Genomic DNA, 15,412 nt, shown 5'->3' on the forward strand with positions numbered 1-15,412 from the left:
AGTCCAAGTGCCCGCTAGTTAACCTACATAATCCAAGTGCCCGCTAGGTAACCTAGACAGTCCAAGGGCCCGCTAGTTGACCTACATAGTCCCAGTGCCCGCCAGGTAACCTAGATAGACCAAGTACCCGCTAGTTAAACTAGATAGTCCCAGTGCCCTTTGGTTAACCCAGATAGTCCAAGTGCCCTCTAGGGGACATACATAGTCCTAGTGCCCGCTAGGGTATGTACATAGACCAAGTGCACGCTAGGTAACCTTTATAGTCCAAGTGCCCGATAAAGAACCTACAAAGTCCAACTGCCCGTTAGGGAACCAATAGTCTTTGTGCTGGCTAGGGAACTTGCATCATCCAAGTGCCCGCAAGGTAACCTAGATAGAGCAAGGGCCCGCTAGTTAACCTAGATAGTCCAAGGGCCCGCTATTTACCCTAGATAGTCCAAGTGCCCGCTAGTTAACCTAGATCGTCCAAGTGTCCTCTAGGTAACCTACATAGTCCAAGTGCCTGGAGGTAACCTAGATAGTCAAAGTGCCTGTTAGCTAACCTACATAGTCCAAGTGCCCGTTAGTTAACCTATATATTCCAAGTGCCCGCTATGTTACCTAGACAGTCCAAGTGCCCACTAGGTTACCTACATAGTCCAAGTGCCCGCTTGTTAACCTACATAGTCCAAGTGCCTTCTAGGGAGCCAACATAGTCCACGTGACCGCTAGGGAACCAACATAGTCCAAGTGCTCATTAGGGAACCTACATAGTCCAAGTGCTCGCTAGGTAACCTACATAGTCCATGTGCCCGCTAGGTAACCTACATAGTCCAAGTACCCGCTAGGTAACCTAGATAGTCCAAGTGCCCGCTAGGTAACCTAAATAATCCAAATGCCCGCTAGGGAAACTACATAGTCCAAGGGCCTGCTATTTAACCTAGATAGTCCAAGTGCCCGCTAGTTAACTTAGATCATCTAAGTGTCCGCTAGGTAACCTACATAGTCCAAGTGACTGCTAGGTAACCTAGATAGTCCAAGTGCCTGTTATCTAACCTACATAGTCCAAGTGTCCGTTCGTTAACCTAGATAGTCCAAGTGCCCGTTTGGTAACCTACATTGTCCAAGTGCCCACTTGGTAACCTGGATAGTCCAAGTGCCCGCTAGTTAACCTACATAGTCAAAGTGCCTGAGAGGTAACCTACATATTCCAAGTGCCTTCTATGGAGCCTACATAGTCCACGTGACCGCTAGGGAACCAACATATTCCAAGTGCCCGTTAGAGTAACTACATAGTCGAAGTGCTCGCTAGGTAATCTACATAGTACAAATGCCCACAAGGAAACCTCCATAGTCTAAGTGCCCGCTAGGGAACCTACATAATCCAAGTGCCCTTTAGGTAACCTAGATAGTCCAAGTGCCCTTTAGCTAACCTAGATAGTCCAAGGGCCCGCTAGTTGACCTACATAGTCCAAGTGCCAGCTAAGTAACCTAGATAGTACAAGTGCCCGCTAGGGAAACTAGATATTCCAAGTGCCTGTTTGGCAACCTAGATAGTCCAAGTGGCGGCAAGGTAACCTACATAATCCAAGTGCCCGTTGGTTAACCTAGATAGTCCAAGTGCCCGCTAGGTAACCTAGACAGTCCATGTGCCCTCTAGTTAACCTATATAGTTCAAGTGTCCGCTAGTTAACCTACATAATGCAAGTGCCCGTTAGAAAACCTAGATAGTCCAAGGGCCCGCTAGTTGACCTACATAGTCCAAGTGCCCGCTAGGCAACCTAGATAGTCCAAGTGCCCGCTAGTTAATATACATAGTCCAAGGGCCCGTTAGTTAACCTACATAGGCCAAGTTCCGCTAGTTAACCTAGATAGTCAAAGTGCCCGCTAGTTAACCTAAGTAGTGCAAATGTCCCATAGGGATCCTAATTAGTCCAAGTGCCCGTTCGTTAACCTAGATAGTCCAAGTGCCCGCTAGGGAACCTAGATAGTCCAAGTGCTATCTAGGTAACCTAGATAGTCCAAGGGCCCGCTAGTTAACCTACATATTCCAAGGGCTCGCTTGTTAACTTTGATAGTCCAAGTGCCCGCTGGTTAACCTAGATCGTCCAAGTGCAGGCTAGTTAACCTACATAGTCCAAGGGCCCACTTGTTAACCTAGATCATCCAACTGTACTCTAGGTAACCTACATGGTCCAATTGCCCGCTAGGTAACCTACATAGTGAAAGTGTCCGCTAGGTAACCTACATAGTCCAAGTGCCCGCTAGTTAACCTAGATAGTCCAAGTGCCCGCTAGGAAACCTACATAGTGCAAGTGTCCGCTAGTTAACCTACATAGTCCAAGGGACCGCTAGTTAACCTAGATAGTCCAAGTACCCGCTAGTTAACCTAGATCTTCCAATTGTCCGCTAGTTAACCTACATAGTCCAAGTCCCCTTTAGGGAACCTAGATAGTCCAAGTGCCCGCTAGGGAACCTACATAGTCTAATTGTCCGCTCTGGAACATACATAGTCCAAGTGTCTGTTAGTTAACCTAGATAATCCAAGTGCCCGCTAGTTAACCTAGATAGTCCAAGTGACCGTTAGGTAACCTACATAGTCCATGTGCTCGTTAGGTAACCTATATAGTCCAAAGGCCCGCTAGGGAACCTACATAGTCCAAATGCCCGCTAGTTAACCTAGATAGTCCAAGTGCCTGCTAGTAAACCTAGATAGTCCAAGTGCCCGCTAGATAACCAGGATCGTCCAAGTGCCCTCTAGTTAACTTACATAGTCCAAGGGCCTGCTAGTTAACCTACATAGACCAAGGGCCCGCTAGTTAACCTAGATAGTCCAAGTGCCGACTAGTTAACCTACATGGTCCAAGTCCCCGCTAGGTAACCTAGACAGTCGAAGTGACCACTAGGTTACCTACATAGTCCAAGTGCCCGTTCGTTAACTCCATAGTCCACGTGCCCGCTAGGTAACCTAGACATTCCAAGTACCCGCTAGGGAACCTACATAGTCCAAGTGCCCGCTAGGGAACCTACATAGTCCAAGTGCTCGCTAGGCAACCTACATAGTCCAAGTGCCCGCTAGTTAACTTAGATCGTCCAAGTGTCCGCTAGGTAACCTACATAGTCCAAGTGCCTGCTAGGTAACCTAGATAGTCCAAGTGCCTGTTAGCTAACCTACATAGTCCAAGTGTCCGTTCGTTAACCTAGATAGTCCAAGTGCCCGTTTGGTAACCTACATTGTCCAAGTGCCCGCTTGGTAACCTGGATAGTCCAAGTGCCCGCTAGTTAACCTACATAGTCAAAGTGCCCGATAGTTAACCTACATAGTCCAAGTGCCTTCTAGGGAGCCAACATAGTCCACGTGACCGCTAGGGAACCTACATAGTCCAAGTGCCCGTTAGGAAACCTACATAGTCCAAGTGCTTGCTAGGTAACCTACATAGTCCACGTGACCGCTAGCGAACCTACATAGTCCAAGTGCCCGTTAGAGAACCTACATCGTCCAAGTGCTCGCTAGGTAACCTACATAGTCCTAATGCCCACAAGGAAACTTCCATAGTCTAAGTGCCCGCTAGGGAACCTACATAATCCAAGTGCCCGTTAGGTAACCTAGATAGTCCAAGTGCCCTTTAGCTAACCTAGATAGTCCAAGGGCCCGCTAGTTGACCTACATAGTCCAAGTGCCAGCTAAGTAACCTAGATAGTACAATTGCCTGCTAGGGAAACTAGATAGTCCAAGTCCCTGTTTGGCAACCTAGATAGTCCAAGTGGCGGCTAGGTAACCTACATAATCCAAGTGCCCGTTCGTTAACCTAGATAATCCAAGTGCCAGCTAGGTAACCTAGACAGTCAAAGTGCCCGATAGTTAACCTACATAGTCCAAGTGTCCGCAAGTTAACCTACATAATCCAAGTGCCGTTAGCAAACCTAGATAGTCCAAGGGCCCGCTAGTTGACCTATATAGTCCAAGTGCCCGCTGGGTAACCTAGATAGACCAAGTCCGCTAGTTAAACTAGATAGTCCTAGTGCCCTTTAGTTAACCTAGATACTACAAGTGCCCTCTAGGGGACATACATAGTCCAAGTGCCTGCTAGGTAACCTAGATAGTTCAAGTGCCCGCTAGGGTATGTACATAGACCAAGTGCCCGCTAGGTAACCTAGAGAGTCCAAGGGCCTGCTAGTTAACCTACATAGACCAAGGGCCCGCTAGTTAACCTAGATAGTCCAAATGCCCACTAGTTAACCTGCATAGTCCAAGTGCCCGCTAGGTAACCTAGACAGTCCAAGTGACCACTAGGTTACCTACATAGTCCAAGTGCCCGTTCGTTAACCTAGATAGTCCAAGTGCTCGCTAGGTTACCTAGACAGTCCAAGTGCCCGTTAGTTAACCTAGATAGTCAAAGTGCCTGCTAGTAAACCTAGATAGTCCAAGTGCCCGCTAGTTAACCAGGATCGTCCAAGTGCCCTCTAGTTAACTTACATAGTCCAAGGGCCTGCTAGTTAACCTACATAGACCAAGGGCCCGCTAGTTAACCTAGATAGTCCAAATGCCCACTAGTTAACCTACATAGTCAAAGTGCCCGCTAGGTAACTGAGACATTCCAAGTACCCGCTAGGGAACCTACATAGTCCAAGTGCCCGCTAGTTAACCTAGATCGTCCAAGTGTCCTCTAGGTAACCTACATAGTCCAAGTGCCTGGAGGTAACCTAGATAGTCAAAGTGCCTGTTAGCTAACCTACATAGTCCAAGTGCCCGTTAGTTAACCTATATATTCCAAGTGCCCGCTATGTTACCTAGACAGTCCAAGTGCCCACTAGGTTACCTACATAGTCCAAGTGCCCGCTTGTTAACCTACATAGTCCAAGTGCCTTCTAGGGAGCCAACATAGTCCACGTGACCGCTAGGGAACCAACATAGTCCAAGTGCTCATTAGGGAACCTACATAGTCCAAGTGCTCGCTAGGTAACCTACATAGTCCATGTGCCCGCTAGGTAACCTACATAGTCCAAGTACCCGCTAGGTAACCTAGATAGTCCAAGTGCCCGCTAGGTAACCTAAATAATCCAAATGCCCGCTAGGGAAACTACATAGTCCAAGGGCCTGCTATTTAACCTAGATAGTCCAAGTGCCCGCTAGTTAACTTAGATCATCTAAGTGTCCGCTAGGTAACCTACATAGTCCAAGTGACTGCTAGGTAACCTAGATAGTCCAAGTGCCTGTTAGCTAACCTACATAGTCCAAGTGTCCGTTCGTTAACCTAGATAGTCCAAGTGCCCGTTTGGTAACCTACATTGTCCAAGTGCCCACTTGGTAACCTGGATAGTCCAAGTGCCCGCTAGTTAACCTACATAGTCAAAGTGCCTGAGAGGTAACCTACATATTCCAAGTGCCTTCTATGGAGCCTACATAGTCCACGTGACCGCTAGGGAACCAACATATTCCAAGTGCCCGTTAGAGTAACTACATAGTCGAAGTGCTCGCTAGGTAATCTACATAGTACAAATGCCCACAAGGAAACCTCCATAGTCTAAGTGCCCGCTAGGGAACCTACATAATCCAAGTGCCCTTTAGGTAACCTAGATAGTCCAAGTGCCCTTTAGCTAACCTAGATAGTCCAAGGGCCCGCTAGTTGACCTACATAGTCCAAGTGCCAGCTAAGTAACCTAGATAGTACAAGTGCCCGCTAGGGAAACTAGATAGTCCAAGTGCCTGTTTGGCAACCTAGATAGTCCAAGTGGCGGCAAGGTAACCTACATAATCCAAGTGCCCGTTGGTTAACCTAGATAGTCCAAGTGCCCGCTAGGTAACCTAGACAGTCCATGTGCCCTCTAGTTAACCTACATAGTTCAAGTGTCCGCTAGTTAACCTACATAATGCAAGTGCCCGTTAGCAAACCTAGATAGTCCAAGGGCCCGCTAGTTGACCTACATAGTCCAAGTGCCCGCTAGGCAACCTAGATAGTCCAAGTGCCCGCTAGTTAATATACATAGTCCAAGGGCCCGTTAGTTAACCTACATAGGCCAAGTTCCGCTAGTTAACCTAGATAGTCAAAGTGCCCGCTAGTTAACCTAAGTAGTGCAAATGTCCCATAGGGATCCTAATTAGTCCAAGTGCCCGTTCGTTAACCTAGATAGTCCAAGTGCCCGCTAGGGAACCTAGATAGTCCAAGTGCTATCTAGGTAACCTAGATAGTCCAAGGGCCCGCTAGTTAACCTACATATTCCAAGGGCTCGCTTGTTAACTTTGATAGTCCAAGTGCCCGCTGGTTAACCTAGATCGTCCAAGTGCAGGCTAGTTAACCTACATAGTCCAAGGGCCCACTTGTTAACCTAGATCATCCAACTGTACTCTAGGTAACCTACATGGTCCAATTGCCCGCTAGGTAACCTACATAGTGAAAGTGTCCGCTAGGTAACCTACATAGTCCAAGTGCCCGCTAGTTAACCTAGATAGTCCAAGTGCCCGCTAGGAAACCTACATAGTGCAAGTGTCCGCTAGTTAACCTACATAGTCCAAGGGACCGCTAGTTAACCTAGATAGTCCAAGTACCCGCTAGTTAACCTAGATCTTCCAATTGTCCGCTAGTTAACCTACATAGTCCAAGTCCCCTTTAGGGAACCTAGATAGTCCAAGTGCCCGCTAGGGAACCTACATAGTCTAATTGTCCGCTCTGGAACATACATAGTCCAAGTGTCTGTTAGTTAACCTAGATAATCCAAGTGCCCGCTAGTTAACCTAGATAGTCCAAGTGACCGTTAGGTAACCTACATAGTCCATGTGCTCGTTAGGTAACCTATATAGTCCAAATGCCCGCTAGGGAACCTACATAGTCCAAATGCCCGCTAGTTAACCTAGATAGTCCAAGTGCCTGCTAGTAAACCTAGATAGTCCAAGTGCCCGCTAGATAACCAGGATCGTCCAAGTGCCCTCTAGTTAACTTACATAGTCCAAGGGCCTGCTAGTTAACCTACATAGACCAAGGGCCCGCTAGTTAACCTAGATAGTCCAAGTGCCGACTAGTTAACCTACATGGTCCAAGTCCCCGCTAGGTAACCTAGACAGTCGAAGTGACCACTAGGTTACCTACATAGTCCAAGTGCCCGTTCGTTAACTCCATAGTCCAAGTGCCCGCTAGGTAACCTAGACATTCCAAGTACCCGCTAGGGAACCTACATAGTCCAAGTGCCCGCTAGGGAACCTACATAGTCCAAGTGCTCGCTAGGCAACCTACATAGTCCAAGTGCCCGCTAGTTAACTTAGATCGTCCAAGTGTCCGCTAGGTAACCTACATAGTCCAAGTGCCTGCTAGGTAACCTAGATAGTCCAAGTGCCTGTTAGCTAACCTACATAGTCCAAGTGTCCGTTCGTTAACCTAGATAGTCCAAGTTCCCGTTTGGTAACCTACATTGTCCAAGTGCCCGCTTGGTAACCTGGATAGTCCAAGTGCCCACTAGTTAACCTACATAGTCAAAGTGCCCGATAGTTAACCTACATAGTCCAAGTGCCTTCTAGGGAGCCAACATAGTCCACGTGACCGCTAGGGAACCTACATAGTCCAAGTGCCCGTTAGGAAACCTACATAGTCCAAGTGCTCGCTAGGTAACCTACATAGTCCACGTGACCGCTAGCGAACCTACATAGTCCAAGTGCCCGTTAGAGAACCTACATCGTCCAAGTGCTCGCTAGGTAACCTACATAGTCCTAATGCCCGCAAGGAAACTTCCATAGTCTAAGTGCCCGCTAGGGAACCTACATAATCCAAGTGCCCGTTAGGTAACCTAGATAGTCCAAGTGCCCTTTAGCTAACCTAGATAGTCCAAGGGCCCGCTAGTTGACCTACATAGTCCAAGTGCCAGCTAAGTAACCTAGATAGTACAAGTGCCTGCTAGGGAAACTAGATAGTCCAAGTCCCTGTTTGGCAACCTAGATAGTCCAAGTGGCGGCTAGGTAACCTACATAATCCAAGTGCCCGTTCGTTAACCTAGATAATCCAAGTGCCAGCTAGGTAACCTAGACAGTCAAAGTGCCCGATAGTTAACCTACATAGTCCAAGTGTCCGCAAGTTAACCTACATAATCCAAGTGCCGTTAGCAAACCTAGATAGTCCAAGGGCCCGCTAGTTGACCTATATAGTCCAAGTGCCCGCTGGGTAACCTAGATAGACCAAGTCCGCTAGTTAAACTAGATAGTCCTAGTGCCCTTTAGTTAACCTAGATACTACAAGTGCCCTCTAGGGGACATACATAGTCCAAGTGCCTGCTAGGTAACCTAGATAGTTCAAGTGCCCGCTAGGGTATGTACATAGACCAAGTGCCCGCTAGGTAACCTAGAGAGTCCAAGGGCCTGCTAGTTAACCTACATAGACCAAGGGCCCGCTAGTTAACCTAGATAGTCCAAATGCCCACTAGTTAACCTGCATAGTCCAAGTGCCCGCTAGGTAACCTAGACAGTCCAAGTGACCACTAGGTTACCTACATAGTCCAAGTGCCCGTTCGTTAACCTAGATAGTCCAAGTGCTCGCTAGGTTACCTAGACAGTCCAAGTGCCCGTTAGTTAACCTAGATAGTCAAAGTGCCTGCTAGTAAACCTAGATAGTCCAAGTGCCCGCTAGTTAACCAGGATCGTCCAAGTGCCCTCTAGTTAACTTACATAGTCCAAGGGCCTGCTAGTTAACCTACATAGACCAAGGGCCCGCTAGTTAACCTAGATAGTCCAAATGCCCACTAGTTAACCTACATAGTCAAAGTGCCCGCTAGGTAACTGAGACATTCCAAGTACCCGCTAGGGAACCTACATAGTCCAAGTGCCCGCTAGGGAACCTACATAGTCCAAGTGCTCGCTAGGCAACCTACATAGTCCAAGTGCCCGTTAGTTAACCTAGATAGTCAAAGTGCCTGCTAGGTAACCAAGATAGTCCAAGTGCCCGCTAGTTAACATAGATAGTCCAAGTACCCACTAGGGAAGGTACATAGTCCAAGTGCCCGCTAGGTAACCTAGAAAGTGCAAGTGTCCGCTGGTAAACCTACATAGTCCAAGTGCCTGCTAGGTAACCTAGATAGTCCAAGGGCCTGCTAGTTAACCTACATAGTCCAAGTGCCTGCTAGCTAACCTGCATAGTGCAAGTGCCCGCTAGGTAACCTACATAGTGAAAGTGTCCGCTAGGTAACCTACATAGTCCAAGTGCCCGCTAGTTAACATCGATAGTCCAAGTGCCCACTAGGGAAGGTACATAGTCCAAGTGCCCGCTAGGTAACCTAGAGAGTGTAAGTGCCCGCTAGTTAACCTACATAGTCCAAGTGCCTGCTAGGTAACCAAGATAATCCAAGGGCCTGCTAGTTAACCTACATAGTCCAAGTGCCTGCTAGGTAACCTACATAGTGCAAGTGCTCGCTAGTTAACCTACATAGTCCAAGTGCCCGCTTGTTAACCTAGATCGTCCAAGGGACCGCTAGTTAACCTACATAGTCCAAGTGCCCTTTAGGGAACCTAGATAGTCCAAGTGCCCGCTAGGGAACCTACATAGTCCAATTGCCCGCTCTGGAACATGCAAAGTCCAAGTGCCCGCTAGTTAACCTAGATAGTCCAAGTGCCCGCTAGTTAACCTAGATAGTCCAAGTGCCCGCTAGTTAACTAGGATCGTCCAAGTGCCCTCTAGTTAAATTACATACTCCAAGTTCCTGCTAGTTAACCTACATAGACCAAGGGCCCGCTAGGTAACCTAGAGAGTCCAAGTGCCCGATAGTTAACCTACATAGTCCAAGTGCCCGCTCGGTAACTTAGATAGCCCAAGTGCCCGCTAGGGAACGTACATAGTCCATGTGCCCGCTAGGTAACCTAGATAGTCCAAGGGCCTACTAGGTAAACTACATACTCCAAGTGCCCACTAGGAAACCTAGAAAGTCCAATTGCCCGCTATTTAACCTAGACAGTCCAAGTAGCCGCTAGGGAACGTATATAGTCCAAGCGCCCGCTAGGTTACCTACATAGTCCAAGTTGTCGCTAGTCAACCTACATAGTCCAAGTGCCCATTAGTTAACCTAGATAGTCAAAGTGCCTGCTAGGTAACCTAGATAGTCCAAGTGCCTGCTAGGTAACCTACATAGTCCAATTGCCCGTTAGCTAACCTAGATAGTCCAAGTGTCCGCTAGTTAACCTACATAATCAAAGTGCCCGTTCCTTAACCTAGATAGTCCAAGTGCCCGCTAGGTAACCTAGACAGTCCAAGTGCCCGATAGGTTACCTACATAGTCCAAGTGCACGTTCGTTAACCTATATAGTCCACGTGCCTGCTGGTAACCTACATAGTCCAAGAGCCCGCTAGGTAACCTTGATAGTCCAAGTGCCTTCTAGTTAACCTACATAGTCCAAGTGCCCGCTACGTAACCTAGATAGTCCAAGTGCCGGCTAGGTAACCTACATAGTCCATGTGCCCGCTAGGTAACCTACATAGTCCAAGTGCCCGTTCGTTAACCTAGATAATCCAAGTGCCCGCTAGGTAACCTAGACAGTCCGAGTGCCAGCTAGTTAAACTACATAGTCCAAGTGCCCGATAGGGAACCTACATAATCCAAGTGCCCGCTAGGCGACATACATAGTCCAAGTGCCCGTTAGTTAACCTAGATAGTCCAAGTGCCCGTTAGCTAACCTAGATAGTTCAAGGGCCCGCTAGTTGACCTACATAGTCCAAGTGCCCGCTAGGTAACCTAGATAGACCAAGTACCCGCTAGTTAAACTAGATATTCCTAGTGCCCTTACTTAACCCAGATAGTCCAAGTGCCCTCTAGGGGACATACATAGTCCAAGTACCCGCTTGTTAACCTAGATAGTCCAAGTGCCCGCTAGTAAACCTAGATATTCCAAGGGCCCGTTAGTTAACCAAGATAGTCCAAGTGCCCGCTAGTTAACCTAGATCGTCCAAGTGTCCTCTAGGGAACCTACATAGTCAAAGGGCCCGCTAGTTAACATGGATAGTCCAAGTGCCCGCTAGTAAACCTAGATAGTCCAAGTGCCCGCTAGTGAACCTAAGTAGTACAAATGTCCCATAGGGATCCGACTTAGTCCAAGTGCCCGTTCGTTAACCTAGATAGTCCAAGTGCCCGCTAGGGAACCTACATAGTCCAAGTGCTATCTAGGTAACCTAGATAGTCCAAGGGCCCGCTAGTTAACCTACATAGTCCAAGGGCTCGCTTGTTAACTTTGATAGTCCAAGTGCCCGCTGGTTAACTTAGATCGTCCAAATGCCCGCTAGTTAACCTAGATCATCCAAGTGCTGGCTAGTTAACCTACATAGTACAAGGGTCCACTTGTTAACCTAGATCATCCAAGTGTCCTCTAGTTAACCTACATATTCCAAGTGCCCGCTAGGTAAACTACATAGTGAAAGTGTCCGCTAGGTAACCTACATAGTCCAAGTGCACGCTAGTTAACATAAATAGTCGAAGTGCCCGCTAGGGAAGGTACATAGTCCAAGTGCCCGCTAGGTAACCTAGAGAGTGCAAGTGCCCGCTAGTTAACCTAGATAGTCCAAGTGCCTGCTAGGTAACCTAGATAGTCCAAGGGCCTGCTAGTTAACCTACATAGTCCAAGTGCCCGCTAGGTAACCTACATAGTGCAAGTGTCCGCTAGTTAACCTACATAGTCCAAGTGCCCGCTAGTTAACCTAGATAGTCCAAGTGCCCGCTAGGAAACCTACATAGTGCAAGTGTCCGCTAGTTAACCTAGATAGTCCAAGTACGCGCTAGTTAACCTAAATCGTCCAATTGTCTGCTACGTAACCCACATAGTCCAAGTGCCCTTTAGGGAACCTAGATAGTCCAAGTGCCCGCTAGGGAACCTACATAGTCCAATTGCCCGCTCTGGAACATACATAATTTAAGTGCCTGTTAGTTAACCTAGATAATCCAAGTGCCCGCTAGTTAATCTAGATAGTCCAAATGACCATTAGGTAACCTACATAGTCCAAGTGCTCGTTAGGTAACCTATATAGTCCAAATGCACGCTAGGGATCCTACATAGTCCAAGTGCCCGCTACTTAACCTACATAGTCCAAGTGCCCGCTAGTTAACCTAGATAGTCCAAGTGTCCGCTAGTTAACCATGATCGTCCAAGTGCCCTCTAGTTAACTTACATAGTCCAACGGCCTGCTAGTTAACCTACATAGACCAAGGGCCCGCTAGTTAACCTAGATAGTCCAAGTGCCCACAAGTTAACCGACATAGTCCAAGTGCCCGCTAGGTAACCTACACAGTCCAAGTGACCACTAGGTTTACTATATAGTCCAAGTGCCCGTTCGTTAACCTACATGGCCCAAGTGCCCGCTAGGTAACCTAGACATTCCAAGTACCCGCTAGGGAACCTACATAGTCCAAGTGCCCGCTAGGTAACCTACATAGTCCAAGTGCGCGCTAGATAACCTAGATAGTCCAATTGCCCGCTAGTAACCTACATAGTCCAAGGGTCCGCTAAGTAACCTTGATAGTCCAAGTGCCTTCTAATTAACCTACATAGTCCAAGTGCCCGCTAGGTAACCTAGGTAGTCCAAGTGTCTGTTAGCTAACCTACATCATCCAAGTGCCCGTTCGTTAACCTAGAGAGTCCAGGTGCCCGCTATGTAACCTAGACGGTCCAAGTGCCCGCTAGGTTACCTACATAGTCCAAGTGTCCGTTCGTTGACCTAGATAGTCCAAGTGCCCGCCTCGTAACCTGGATAGTCCAAGTGCCCGCTAGTTAACCTACATAGTAAAAGTGTCCGATAGGTAACCTACATAGTCCAAGTGCCTTCTAGGGAACCTATATAGTCCAAGTGCCCGTTAGGGAACCTTCATCGTCCAAGTGCTCGCTAGGTAACCTACATAGTCCAAATGCCTGCAAGGAAACCTACATAGTCTAAGTGCCCGCTAGGGAACCTACATAATCCAAGTGCCCGTTAGGTAACCTAGATAGTCCAAGTGCCCGTTAGCTAACCTAGATAGTCCAAGGGCCCGCTAGTTGACCTACATAGTCCAAGTGCCAGCTAGGTAACCTTGATAGTACAAGTGCCCGCTAGGGAACCTAGATAGTCCAAGTGCCTGTTAGCTAACCTAGATAGTCCAAGTGGCGGCTAGGTAACCTACATAGTCCAAGTGCCCGTTCGTTAACCTAGATAATCCAAGTGCCCGCTAGGTAACCTAGACAGTCCAAGTGCCCGCTAGTTAACCTACATAGTCCAAGTGCCCGCTAGTTAACCTACATAATCCAAGTGCCCGCTAGGTAACCTAGACATTCCAAGTACCCGCTAGGGAACCTACATAGTCCAAGTGCCCGCTAGGGAACCTACATAGTCCAAGTGCTCGCTAGGCAACCTACATAGTCCAAGTGCCCGTTAATTAACCTAGATAGTCAAAGTGCCTGCTAGGTAACCTAGATAGTCCAAGTGCCCACTAGGTAACCTACATAGTCCAAGTGCTCGCTAGGCAACCTACATAGTCCAAGTGCCCGATAATTAACCTAGATAGTCAAAGTGCCTGCTAGGTAACCTACATAGTCCAAGTGCGCGCTAGATAACCTAGATAGTCCAATTGCCCGTTAGCTAACCTAGATAGTCGAAGTGTCTGCTAGTTAACCTACATAGTCCAAGTGCCCGTTCGTTAACCTAGATAGTCCAAGTGCCCGCTAGGTAATCTAGACAGTCCAAGTGCCTGCTAGGTTACATACATAGTGCAAGTGCACGTTCGTTAACCTAGATAGTCTAGGTGCCCGCTAGTAACCTACATAGTCCAAGGGTCCGCTAAGTAACCTTGATAGTCCAAGTGCCTTCTAATTAACCTACATAGTCCAAGTGCCCGCTAGGTAACCTAGATAGTCCAAGTGTCCGCTAGGTAATATACATACTCCAAATGCCTGCTAGGTAACCTAGATAGTCCAAGTGTCTGTTAGCTAACCTACATCATCCAAGTGCCCGTTCGTTAACCTAGAGAGTCCAGGTGCCCGCTATGTAACCTAGATAGTCCAAGTGCCCGTTAGCTAACCTAGATAGTCCAAAGGCCCGCTAGTTGACCTACATAGTCCAAGTGCCAGCTAGGTAAACTTGATAGTAAAAGTGCCCGCTAGGGAACCTAGATAGTCCAAGTGCCTGTTAGCTAACCTAGATAGTCCAAATGGCGGCTAGGTAACCTACATAGTCCAAGTGCCCGCTAGTTAACCTACATAATCCAAGTGCCCGCTAGGTAACCTAGACAGTCCAAGGGCCCACTAGTTGACCTACATAGTCCAAGTGCCCGCCAGGAAACCTAGATAGACCAAGTACCCGCTAGTTAAACTAGATAGTCCCAGTGCCCTTTGGTTAACCCAGATAGTCCAAGTGCCCTCTAGGGGACATACATAGTCCTAGTGCCCGCTAGGGTATGTACATAGACCAAGTGCACGCTAGGTAACCTTTATAGTCCAAGTGCCCGATAAAGAACCTACAAAGTCCAACTGCCCGTTAGGGAACCAATAGTCTTTGTGCTGGCTAGGGAACTTGCATCATCCAAGTGCCCGCAAGGTAACCTAGATAGGGCAAGGGCCCGCTAGTTAACCTAGATAGTCCAAGGGCCCGCTATTTACCCTAGATAGTCCAAGTGCCCGCTAGTTAACCTAGATCGTCCAAGTGTCCTCTAGGTAACCTACATAGTCCAAGTGCCTGGAGGTAACCTAGATAGTCAAAGTGCCTGTTAGCTAACCTACATAGTCCAAGTGCCCGTTAGTTAACCTATATATTCCAAGTGCCCGCTATGTTACCTAGACAGTCCAAGTGCCCACTAGGTTACCTACATAGTCCAAGTGCCCGCTTGTTAACCTACATAGTCCAAGTGCCTTCTAGGGAGCCAACATAGTCCACGTGACCGCTAGGGAACAACATAGTCCAAGTGCTCATTAGGGAACCTACATAGTCCAAGTGCTCGCTAGGTAACCTACATAGTCCATGTGCCCGCTAGGTAACCTACATAGTCCAAGTACCCGCTAGGTAACCTAGATAGTCCAAGTGCCCGCTAGGTAACCTAAATAATCCAAATGCCCGCTAGGGAAACTACATAGTCCAAGGGCCTGCTATTTAACCTAGATAGTCCAAGTGCCCGCTAGTTAACTTAGATCATCTAAGTGTCCGCTAGGTAACCTACATAGTCCAAGTGACTGCTAGGTAACCTAGATAGTCCAAGTGCCTGTTAGCTAACCTACATAGTCCAAGTGTCCGTTCGTTAACCTAGATAGTCCAAGTGCCCGTTTGGTAACCTACATTGTCCAAGTGCCCACTTGGTAACCTGGATAGTCCAAGTGCCCGCTAGTTAACCTACATAGTCAAAGTGCCTGAGAGGTAACCTACATATTCCAAGTGCCTTCTATGGAGCCTACATAGTCCACGTGACCGCTAGGGAACCAACATATTCCAAGTGCCCGTTAGAGTAACTACATAGTCGA

Source organism: Tenrec ecaudatus, chromosome 1, assembly GCF_050624435.1.
Source record: "Tenrec ecaudatus isolate mTenEca1 chromosome 1, mTenEca1.hap1, whole genome shotgun sequence".
NCBI lineage: Eukaryota > Metazoa > Chordata > Mammalia > Afrosoricida > Tenrecidae > Tenrec > Tenrec ecaudatus.